The sequence below is a fragment of the Microplitis mediator genome, chromosome 9 (assembly GCF_029852145.1).
Source record: "Microplitis mediator isolate UGA2020A chromosome 9, iyMicMedi2.1, whole genome shotgun sequence".
NCBI classification, from domain to species: domain Eukaryota; kingdom Metazoa; phylum Arthropoda; class Insecta; order Hymenoptera; family Braconidae; genus Microplitis; species Microplitis mediator.
In genome coordinates, this window is record NC_079977.1 from 19,317,209 (window position 1) to 19,330,042 (window position 12,834).

Sequence of the window (12,834 nt, forward strand, 5' to 3'; positions counted from 1 at the left end):
CGCCTGTGAAAATTAGAGCTCTTAATATTAATATTAACATTGTCCGCATTGCACTTTTCTATTTCTCATAAGAATAACATGGGAAAAATTTTTTTTATGTCTTCTGATTTTTATAAGTAGCTAACGATGCGTCATAGAAATAATTGGCAGACATATTTCTGTAGGGAATTGAATTCGAAAAAACTTTATCCGGTATAACTTCTAGGGAATAAAATTGTCTACGAAAAAGGTCCCGTGATATTTTGTAATAGGTCTGATAGTTTCGCCGGAAAAGTAAGAAAAACTCAAAATTTAATATGAATTCGACTTCAACCTCAAATAACTTTTGAACAAATAGATTCCGCGAAAAATGATAAGAATCTTTTTTTGTAGAGCATTCAATTCCCTACAAAAATATGCAGACGGCTCCAAGAGCACCATACACAGGGCTACAGGCTCCAAAACGACGAAAGTCCAGGGTGGCGGTCGAGGTCCACCATGGCGACTCTCCGACTCACTACCGCTTACTCTCAGACTCCAAACTCGACTACTGGGTCAACTCGTACACGAGCGACGCCAGGTATCAACTTTTCTCCTCAACGGTACTCGCACAACTGTTTCACGATAATCTCCCACTCTAACTCGCTTACTCTACTCCATCTCTTTCAATCTTACATTCTCGCTTCTCCATCCATTCTTACCTTCACAAACATACAAGCCGTGGACTCACGGGCCTTCCCGTAATGTCACTCCCCGTGATATCCGAAGTTAGCGAATTGTGGGCTTCCTCGAGCATCGCAAACAAGGCCTGCCATCCCCCTAATAACCGTACACGTACCCCAGCCAACTTCGGGTATCACCACGAAGGGGCGGCGACATCTCAGTCGCACCTCCGTGATCACCACGTCAACCCCGAGGGCTAAGCCTTGGCCTAGTCGTCATCACTGGTCGGGAGGCACGTTATCTTGGCCACTATCCACGACACAGCTAGACATCCCCCGTTAAATCCACGCTCCATCACACAGACACTCAAGAAACATACCCCATATCATACACGTACTCTATCACACACTTAACTGATCATACACATTTACACTCCATATCCTCGACTCATTCTCTACTACACTCAACTCGACACACATACTCACGTTATCTCTCTCTAGCACACAGACTCCCACGTACTCCAACCTTCAACTCCATCCCCTCGGCAATGTAACGTCACAATATATATGGGGTATTCCACGCCAAATCGACCACTTTTGGCCCCGACCCCTTTCGATTTGGCTGAAAATTTTTTTTCCTTTTATACCCAATTAAAATCATTTTTCAGAAAATTTTCAAATTTTTTTACCCAACCCAAAAAAAGTTATGAATTTTTCAAAAATAAGGCTTTTATTTTATCAAATAGCTATAACTTCTTCAAAAATTGACTAATCGGGACGTTTTTTTTTTCAAAATTTTTGTCATTGAATGTACTTTTCGAAATAAAATACAAAAAAATTTTATGATGATAAACTTTATGAAATTTTCGGCTTTTTTGAAAAAAACCGTGGTTTTCTTAAAGTTCGTCATGTTTTATTTTTTTTTTTATTTTCTCAAAAAAAACTTCATTTAATTCTGCAATTTTTCCCGCCAATCCTAGAGTGGGCCGACTATTTTTTCTATTTTTTTTTTATCAATTGAAAAAAAAATTTTTGCCCAGTTGGGCTTATTTTGCTAAGCATCAGTCTGGAAATGAATTTTTTCGTCTCAATTCTTCAAAGTCGGACGTCATCTATAAATCCTCAAAAATTTCCAGACTGATGTTTTGTAAAATAAGCCCAACTGGGCAAAAATTTTTATTTCAATTGATCAAAAAAAATAGAAGGAATAGTCGGCCCACTCTAGGATTGGCGGGAAAAATTGCAGAATTAAATGAAGTTTTTTTTGAGAAAATAAAAAAAAAAAACAAAACATGACGAACTTTAAGAAAATCACGGTTTTTTTCAAAAAAGCCGAAAATTTCATAGAGTTTATCATCATAAAATTTTTTTGTATTTTATTTCGAAAAGTACATTCAATGACAAAAATTTTGAAAAAAAAAACGCCCCGATTAGTCAATTTTTGAAGAAGTTATAGCTATTTGATAAAATAAAAGCATTATTTTTGAAAAATTCATAACTTTTTTTGGGTTGGGTAAAAAAATTTGAAAATTTTCTGAAAAATGATTTTAATTGGGTATAAAAGGAAAAAAAATTTTCAGCCAAATCGAAAGGGGTCGGGGTCAAAAGTGGTCGATTTGGCGTGGAATGCCCCATATATATATTAGACTGGGCCAAAAAAATCGACTATTTTTTTTTTTTTCGATACTATGAAAATATTATTCCTGGTGACAAAAAAAAATTATCGTGAAAGTTTGAGCCCTTAATATTTATATTAACAGGTGTATCGTTACGACTTTTAGTTTTTTGACAGAAATTTCATTTTTGACCCAGAACTCGTGAATTATCTATCTGAAAAATTTGAGCAATTTATATTTATGAAGGAAATTGAATTCCCTACAAAAAATCACTCTTAGTAAATTGTCGTAAAACGAGCCGTTTTCTTGTAACCGTGCCTGAAACATTGATTTGTTTTTTAAATTCTTTGTTTCTATTTTGAATTTTTGTAACTACTAGAAATATTAAAATTTTTTTCTAGTCAAGATACATATTCTTGAAGGAAATTTAATGCTTTACAAAAAAAGTCTCTTAAAATTTTTCGCTAAATTCACTTCTTTGAAAGTTATTAAGGGTTGAAGTTGAGTCAAAACGACTTCAATAACCTGAATAACTTTCGAAGAAGTGAATTTAGCAAAAAATGTTAAGAGACCTTTTTTGTAGAGCATTAAATTTCCTTCAAGAATATGTATCTTGACTAAAAAGAATTTTTATATTTCTAGTAGTTACAAAAATCCAAAATAGAAACAGAGAATTTAAAAAACAAATCAATGTTTGAAGCACGTTCACAAGGAAATGGCTCGTTTTACAATAATTTACTAAGAGTGATTTTTTGTAGGGAATTCAATTTCCTTCATAAATATAAATTGCTCAAATTTTTCAGATAGATAATTCACGAGTTCTGGGTCAAAAATGAAATTTCTGTCAAAAAACTAAAAGTTGTAACGATACACCTGTTAATATCAATATTAAGGGCTCAAACTTTCACGATAATTTTTTTTTGTCACCAGGAATAATATTTTCATAGTATCGAAAAAAAAAAAAGTAGTCGATTTTTTTGGCCCAGTCTAATATATATACAATATAACGCGCAATTCTACACCGATCTTAATGAAACTTAGTATACTTATTCTATGGACGATTACTTTGGATGAGTTTGAAGATTAGCCAATTCGGCCAATAAGTTTAGAAGTTATGGTTAATCGAAATTTTGTAAAATTTTCAAAACAAATTTGTTTGCCGCTTTAACTGGATCTAACTTCTAAACGGAAAGAGATAGCTTATTTTCGTTTGTTCTATGTGAAAGCTCGTCCGATTGCCAACAATTATGACTATACAGCTCATTGATTTGACCATTTTTTCTAGTAGATAAATGGTTTTGAACATTTCCAAAAATTATAAAAACTAATTTTATGCAGGTTTTCACTTTGATTATAGCCACAATTCAAACCGATCACCTTGAAATTTAGTATACGTATTTTGTGGGTGACTACCTTGTTCTAGTTTGAAAATGAGCTCAATCGGTCGATTAGTTTAGAAGTTATAGCATTTCTAAATTTTCAAAATGTCCAACATTCATATTTTTACTTATTCTTCCTTCAATATCTTTTGAATGTGATAACTTATCGACTTTATATCAAATTCATTTGAAAGCTCTTCGAATAAGCTTTAATTTGCATGCCTATATATATGCCTAGACCACTGAAATTACTTATTTTACCATTCATTCAATGAAATTTTTCTATTGCATCAGTTCTCCTACTTCTTAGTACATTCATGGAGCTACTTAAATTTATATTATCGCAGTGTGACACTTATAAAATCTAAACATCTCAATTCAGTGGGTACACGGAAAGAAAATTATGGCAGCGGTTCCCATAATTTTGTGAAATTTTTTCCTATATCATCATAGGAATTACGACCATGAATTATGGGAGCGGTTCCTATAATTATAGGAATGTTTCCCATAATTATAGGAATGGTTCCTATAATTATAGGAATGGTTCCTATAATTTATAGGAATACTTTCTATAATATTATAGGAACCATTCCCATAATATTATGGGAATGGTTCCTATAATAGTATGGGAACTATTCCCATAATACTATGGGAATGATTCCCATAATGCAATTGGAATGGTTCCTATACCATTATGGGAATCATTCCCATAATATTATGGGAATAGTTCCCATACTATTATAGGAACCATTCCTATAATATTATGGGAATGGTTCCCATATTATCATGAAAAAATTAATTTAAAGAAGTGTAGTAATCACTTCTACAATACACAGAAATATTATTAGACATAAAAACAAAAATTCAAACATTGAAAAAAAAATCGTATTTGGCAAAAAAACATTAAAATTTTTAACAAGAATTTTTTGTCAGCACAAAACATTCAAGAAAATTCAAATTTTGGGAAATTTCTACACTATTGAGCAAAAAAAAAATTTTATGATATTATAGGGATGGTTCCCATAACATTATGGGAATAGTTCCTATACCAATATGGGAACCATTCCCATAATGGTATGGAAACTATTCTCATACTATTATGGGGATGGTTCCCATAATATATGGGAACCATCCCTATAGTAGTATAGGTACTATTCCCATACCATTATGGGAACCATTCCCATAATGCATAGCAATACTTCCCATAATTTTCTTTCCGTGTATAATATTAATATATGGCTATTACGAAATGATTCCTTAAATACTAAAAAATCCTTCAATCAGTTCATTGGTGAATTTTTCTTTTTTTTTTTTCAAATAATAAAAAAATAGTCACGTATGAGTCGTAATCAAAACTTTGCTCTTATCTACTAAAAATAGTCGTGACTACAATCGATAATAAAAACTCACGATGATACTAGCCATTATATATAAAAACATGTACGTCATATCTATGTGTCTCATTAACAGTTTATCAATTACTTCATTCTACATCGGACACTCGGGTACTCAAAATAAATAAAATCAGGTAAAATAAATCTTTCTATTATTATTATATTTTTTTAAATCTTGTAAGTCGAACGGCAATAACCTCAAGATTCTTTTATATTTTTTAATTCTTTATTTTTTCATTTATCGTTCGTTATATCTCGAGGCTCCATGAAACCTATTATTAGTGACTATTTCAGCATTTAAATATTCAAACTATTTTTTAATCTCTCGGACGAGAGAACGAGGTAGGAGGGACAAGAAAATTTATTTTATTTGCTTGAGATTGATGGCATTATTTTTATAATTATCGGTTGTTATTTTTAATTACCCCGTTGATTAATGGTTATTTAATTAACGATTATATATCGTCAAGGGTATATTGATAAATAATCATTTGTGCTCGCAGTTAAATGATAATAAATCATAAATTATTATTATCATCATTATTATTAGCTATGAATTTTTTTCAATGATTACGTAGAAATTAATTTTTAATTGAAATCATGAATTTCTTATTTTTAAATTAATATTCCAAAGAAACTATTGCAGATACGGTAAAAATGGTCTGATGTAATTTTATAGAAAATTAAATTTTCTACAAAAAATTATATGTATAAAAATCTCAGTTATTGCGTAGTTTCGCTGTAATTGAAACTTAAAGTAATAATTTGATTTATTTATGAACACTAAAAATCATAATAAATGAATATTAATGTTTAAAAAAAAATTTTGTGATAGGGGAAAGTGGGGCAGAGCGGCCCCCTGAAATTTTGACCAAAAAAAAAAATTTTTTTTTTTTTCGACTAATTACTATAAGTCCGATATGTTTGCGCATTTTTACCCTTACGCATGACATTTGGGGCAAAATGGACAAGCCCAAAATTTTGAAAAAGTGATTTTTTCATATTTTTATCGTCAAATTAAAAAAAAATGATTATAATTCCACATTTCTAGCCCTACGCATAACACCTGGGGCAAAATGGACCAGCCGAAACTTCCGAAAAAATTATTTTTTCATATTTTTCGGCCGTTTCTCTATGTAAGAGGCAAATTTGGTCACTAAAAATTTATAAAAATTAAATTTTTTTTTTTAATTGATAAATTTTTTAAATAAAGTAAAATTATAGAATTTATTTTTTTTTTTATTAAATAACAATTAGTAATTAAGGTAATCGAGAGTGAACGATTTTTTACGCTTTAAAAAATTTTTTTCGAGTAATATAAAACCAAAAATAGTTGTCAAGAGAAAGAAATACTTTCTTAATGATGAAAACAATTAAAAAAAAAAAAAAACGAAAAAAAAAATTGTTTTTATCACTTTTTGAAGGGGGGCCGCTCTGCCCCACAAAAAAAAAAAAAATTTTTTTCAGAATTTTGGCAAAATGTCCATACATTTGTTCGAAATAGGACAAAAGTAAAGTGATCGTATGGTTGAAAGCCACAAAAAATAATAATTGGCTTAGGGGGGCCGCTCTGCCCCACCCTCCCCTACATCTCATATATGGTATAAATAGTTAGAAAATTTTACATTTTACGAAAAAGTATTCCTTAACGTTTTTTATAAATTCAACAGTTGAGCCATAATTTTAATTTTTCGTTGAGCAAATAAAAGTAGAAAAAATTTCATAAGATAAATTTTTTAATTTTATGATATTAATTATGTTCATATTGTTTTTTATGTATTTTTTTTTTTATAAATTGTTTCAGTTAACTGATAATTTCGAAGTGCAAGATGGCAAAGAATCAAATTATTTATTTCATTGTTATTTCACTCGTTATTGTAACTCTAGCGTTACAAGAAATTGTTGAAAATGATGACTATAAAAAATGTGAATTCCCAAATGACAATGTATACGAATTTAAACCTACTTACTGTCTTGGATTATGTGAAACCGTAAGAAATTTGAGTGTATATGCATATATATTGTATATATTAGGGTGTTTCATTTCGGAGCCAGATTTTTTTTTTCAAGTGCATGTGGAAAAAATCATAGTTCAACACAAAAAAAAAAAATTTCGCGCAAGAAAAAAAATTCTATGTCGATTACAGACCTAGCTCATTGAGAAATTCGATTTTACCATTTAAATAACATGGGAAAAATTTTTTTTTAGCTTTAAGTATTTTTAACCTCGTTAACAAATCAATAGATCGAATAGACTAATACATATTTTTGTAGGAAATTGAACGCTCTACAAAAAAGGTCTCTTATCATTTTTCGATAAATCTATCTATTCTAAAGTTATTAGAGCTCGAAGTAAAGTTGGAGACCTTTTTACTTTTCCGGCGAAACTATCAGACTTAAACTATCACAAAATTTTTCGAGGTCTTTTTTGTTGACAATTTTATTTTCTACAAATTATTATCAGCAAAGTTTTTTCAAATTTCGCATTGTTTTCTAGTTATTTTCATTTCAATGTCGAGCTCATGAAATCGATCAGAACCACTTTTCTAAGAGCTTGAAATTGAAATGAAAATAACTAGAAAACAATGCGAAATTTGAAAAAACTTCACTGATAATAATTTGTCCCGGGTCAAAAATAAAACTTGATTTAGAGTTGGTTTACCAAGTCGAAATTTGGAGCCGTTTTTCACAAGATAAACTTGACTTTTTTTACGGAGGTATGAAATATATTAAGTTTTCGCCTTGGTTTAGACTTAACTGGCTTACTTAGTCACGATTTAAGACGAGAAAGTTTAAATCAAGTCGAAATTTACTTGGTTTAGACTTATTCGACTTAAAATGTAAGGCGGAAAAGTCTAAATCAAGTCGAAACTGACTTGATGGAGACTTATTCGACTTAAATTATAAGTCGAACAAGTCAGGACTAAGGTGAAATAATTTTTATATATTAAAGCGAAAGTAAGGCGAATAAATGACTTTTTTTCGACTTGGATTAGCAAGTCAAAAGTAATGTGAATGCCCGGGTCGAAAAATTTGATGTGATTTTAGTCTAACTGGACTGTATTTGGACTACTTGGTCTGTTATTAAACTTCGATAAAAATTTTAATCTGTTTTTGATCTACCCGGACTTAAAAATTTGACCTGATTTTAGTCTGATTGGACTATTTGATCTGATTTTGATCTTTTACAAAAATTTTAAGCTGTTTTCGACCTGCTACTTTAAAAAACAAACGCGTTACGAGCAGACTAAATTAGATTAATTCATGAACTTTAAAAAATTTTAGTTCTGAAAATTTACAAGGACAAAACTAGATTAAATCATGGACTTATAAAATTTTTATTTATGGGCAATATTTATGAAAAAATATTAAGTTGCAGAATTGATTATGTTTTATTTACTATTTATTTACTATCTTTTGTTTAAAAATGTCGGCAGTTAATGAAAATTTGACAGCTTAATTTTTTAGTTGTCTTCATTGAATATTTATATCATTGAATAAAAGTGATAAAACAACTCTTAAAATGTCAAGAATTTTCTCTTATTTACTGGATAAAATGAAAAATATTTTGGCATAAGAAAAAATCAAAATTCTTGTGCTACGGAGAAAAATGTTGGCTCGAAATCTACCAATTTTTATTATGCTGTCGACCAAACTCGAAACAGAAAGTAAAGTATCCAAAAAATTACTATGCTCTTATAAAAAATTATTATGCTGCATCAAAATTATTATAATGTATGGAAGTAATTGATATTGAAGCTCATCGATAAGTTTCTCGCGCGTAATAAGTAATGTGATACAGTATAATCATTTTTTGTAAGAGCATGATAATTTTTTGGATGCTTTACTCCCTGTTTCAAGTTTAGTCGACAGCATTGTAAAAATTGGTAGGTTTCGAGCCAACATTTTCTCTGTGTGACATCTTATTATGGAAGCGCATTAGCATATTTCAAATACCAAGAAAATTAAAATAAATTAATAAATCTAGATTATTATTATTATTATTATTATTATTATTATTATTATTATTATTATTATTATTATTATTATTATTATTATTATTATTATTATTATTATTATTTACATTTATAAAAAGTCCTGTATTTGTCCTTAAAAACAATTGAATACAGACCAATAATTATAATAAAAAAGTCTGTTTTTAGTCTAAACGCGATTTAAAACAGACTCAATATCATACGAAAATAAGTCTGATATTAGCCTGGATAAGGAAAAGTACAGGCAAAAACAGATTAAATTCTCATATAAAATAAATACGATTTATAAACTTGAATTAAAGGAAAAATATTTGAAATTTATCATTTATTTTAAAACAGATCTAATTTTTTGACCCCGGTGACTATCGTGCTCAAAGTAAAGACGAAGAAGTTGAAACTTAGATGAAAAAAGTTCAAAAAGTTGAAAAAAATTAATTTTAAGTAGAAAAAGTCGAGATCTTATCAAAAAATCGTCGGCAAATCGATAACTTCAAAAGACAATAAGGCGAAGCGAGCCTGAATCAAGTTTTATTTTTGACCCGGGCAGAGAATAAAATTGGCAACAAAAAAGATCCCACAAAATTTTGTGATAAGTCTGATAGTTTCACCGGAAAAGTAAAGCGATCTCCAACTGTACTTCGACCTCCAATAACTTTTGAACAGATGGATTTATCGAAAAATGATAAGGGACCTTTTTTGTAGAGCGTTCAACTTCCTACAAAAATATGTATTAGTCTATTTGATTTATTGATTTGTTAACGAGGTTAACAATACTTAAAGCTAAAAAAAAAATTTTTCCCATGTTATTTAAATGGGAAAATCGAATTTTTCAATGAGCTAGGTCTGTAATCGACATAGAATTTTTTTTCATGCGCGAAAATGTTTTTTTTTTTGTTGAACTATGGTTTTTTCCATATGCACTTGAAAAAAAAAAAAAATCTGGCTCCGAAATGAAGCATCCTAATATCTATATGTGGGGTATTGCTATAGAATGAAATTATCTTTCAGGCGGGCAAAACTGATCACCCGCAAAAAATAATTTAAAAAAATTTTTTTTATTTAAAAAAAATTACAGTTATAAAAATGGTTATGTCTAGTGAAAGTAAAAAAATTTGCAATACTATGTGTAAGTAAAAATGTCGAGAAAAAAGAAATTATTTAAGATACATAACTTATAAAAAATTGAAATATAGCGAAGAAGACACCGTACCCGTGTAAAAAAAAAAGTTCGAAAAAAGTTCGACATGTCTAATTTCGAAATTGGAGACAAAATCAAACTTTTTCGGACTTTTTCGAACTGTTGTAAAACAATACAAATTGCATTACAAACATGAAAAATCACATGGGACAAAGAGGATTGGCATAAAAGTTTGGAATTTTCGACTTTTCGAGACGTGTCGCTAACAAAGGAAACTCACAATTAGGTATCAACATTTTTTGATAATTTTGATTATACTTCAAAAATTTTTTAGAACTTTGAATTTTCTATCGGTGTGATAGTTAAAAATTTTAACAACTTTTTCGATAATTTTAAGTATAGAAGTTCTAAAAAAGTTCAATATATAAAGAACTTTTTCGATAATTTTTGTCGCAGAAGTTTGAATATTTCAGAACTTTTTGGATGATTTCTATTAAAGATATTCTGAAAAAAGTTCGAGAATTCTGAACTTTTATGTCAGTCCTCTTTGTCCCATGTGATTTTTCATGTTTGTAATGCAATATGTATTGTTTTACAAAAGTTCGATTTTATCTCAAATTTCGAAGTTCGACATGTCGAACTTTTTTTTTACATGGGTATGTATTTTTTGTGGTTAAAAATATATATTGAGTCCACTAAAAATTTCCTGATAAAACAAAATTTTGAAAAAATTTGTGGGGTACTCGAAATTGTACAAAAATGATGACAAGAGTCGTGAATGACAATTAAAATCAATTTTGGAAAAAAAAGTTTACAATTTTTTGGGGGGGTCGGTTTTTCCCACCCTGTCCGGTTTTGTCCGTCTTTACCCCAGATCACATTAATTCTTAAAAATTGAATAAATTTTTATATTTTTAGTGTTACCACTACGGAAAAGGTTGTTGTGAACCATATGATTGTATTCCAAATCCTACTATTGGTAGAAATGTATGTACTGTTGTGAATAAATAAATAAATAAATTTTTTATTTATCAAATATGCAATTTAAAAGCTTGAATATTTCACAGAATAATAAATTGTCATGACCATAAAAATTTTTTTTTTGTATCTGAAATAAAATTTGACTTCTGTTTGAAAAAATAAAACTACTTTTTTTTAACATTACTTAACTCTAAGAGAAATAGTAATACCACGATTGGTGTTACTTAACACCATTTTCGGCGATACTTTAAAACATTTAAAAAAAAGCGAAGTTATTACAGTAGAATCTCTCTATATTTGACCCTTCTATATTTGACCGCGTTCCAAAATTACCACTTTTGACTTTTTTATGGACTAAAAAAGACGTTCCAAAATCACTTCTTTTGCATCTTTTGTAGAATAAAGACTTTCTAGAAACCTGCCAAAATAGTTCAAAAACCACTACTTTTGAATTTTTCATAGAACTAAAAAAAACGTCCATAAAAAAATTCCAAATAAGTTCCAAGAACGTCTTTATTAACTCTAAATTTTCCCGGGTCAAAAATAAAACTTGATTCAGGCTCGCTTCGCCTTATTTTTATTTGAAGTTATCGATTTGCCGACGATTTTTTGATAAGATCTCGACTTTTTCGACTTAAATTTAATTTTTTTAAACTTTTTGAACTTTTTTCATCTTAGTTTCAACTTATTCGTCTTTACTTTGAGCACGATAGTCATTCACATTACGTTGACTTGCTAAACCAAGTCGAGAAAAAGTCATTTATTCGCCTTACTTTCGCCTTAATATATAATAGCTATTTTCGATACGTAGGATTAAAAAGAGGGTTTGCGGCATGCTTGGATTGGCGACACAAGTCTTGGGTTATGCCGCATTCTCAACGAGAACGAGTACATACATCTTTCTCGCACGAGCGAAGCGAGTGCGAGAGAGATGTAGGTACTCGTTCTCGTTGTGAATGTAACATATCCCTAGACGAGTGTTGACAATACATGCATACCGTATCCCTCTTTTTAATCCTTTGTATCGAACAATATTTTTTATAACGACTGCCTTTAAAGTTTAATCGAGAGGAATTCAATCATTTAAAGAATAAAAAATTACCTTCTAGATATAAACAATTGTACAAGTGTAAATAATAACAATCTATTCATGTTTTATTTTTCAATTGAATTCTATCAATTAGTTTATTAATTTTATTAATTAAAATCTGTGACTGTTTTTAATAATGTGAAAATTTTTAATGAATGATTAATAATATGATAATAATATTGTTTTCACAATACAAACACACAAGTTATGATATTCAATAAGAATAAGAAACATATGATCACTATGCAGGTTTCCAATTGTCGTTTTTCTATCTGCGCATGTGCGAATTTCAGGATAAATGCGACAGTAGGAGTATATGGAGAAAAAAGTATCACTATCTTTTTCTAACTCGAGTGAACGACGGTTGCTTGGTAATTTGTATACATTTCCTATAGGCAATTACTTTTCAGCACAGTAAAATCATGCTGAAAAGTCCAAGAGCTGATTTTTCGACATCGTTCTATAGTTTCGTCGAGTTATCGAGAGAAAGACCTATTTTACTCGCGCCACACGACGCTCGAATATTGAACTTTAAAGGCAGCAGTTACAAAAAAATTATTTCACCTTAGTTCTGACTTTTTCGACTTATAATAATTTAAG

General features: G+C 29.7%; 1 long non-coding RNA gene across 1 annotated transcript; it reads left to right on the forward strand.

Moving 5' to 3' along the window:
- The first annotated feature begins 5,052 nt into the window (after positions 1-5,052).
- LOC130674717 (uncharacterized) lies at positions 5,053-11,283 on the forward strand. The gene is made up of 3 exons (XR_008991106.1): positions 5,053-5,164; positions 6,835-7,021; positions 11,082-11,283. It is a non-coding gene; the product is annotated as an uncharacterized LOC130674717 (long non-coding RNA).
- Positions 11,284-12,834: the final 1,551 nt, after the last annotated feature.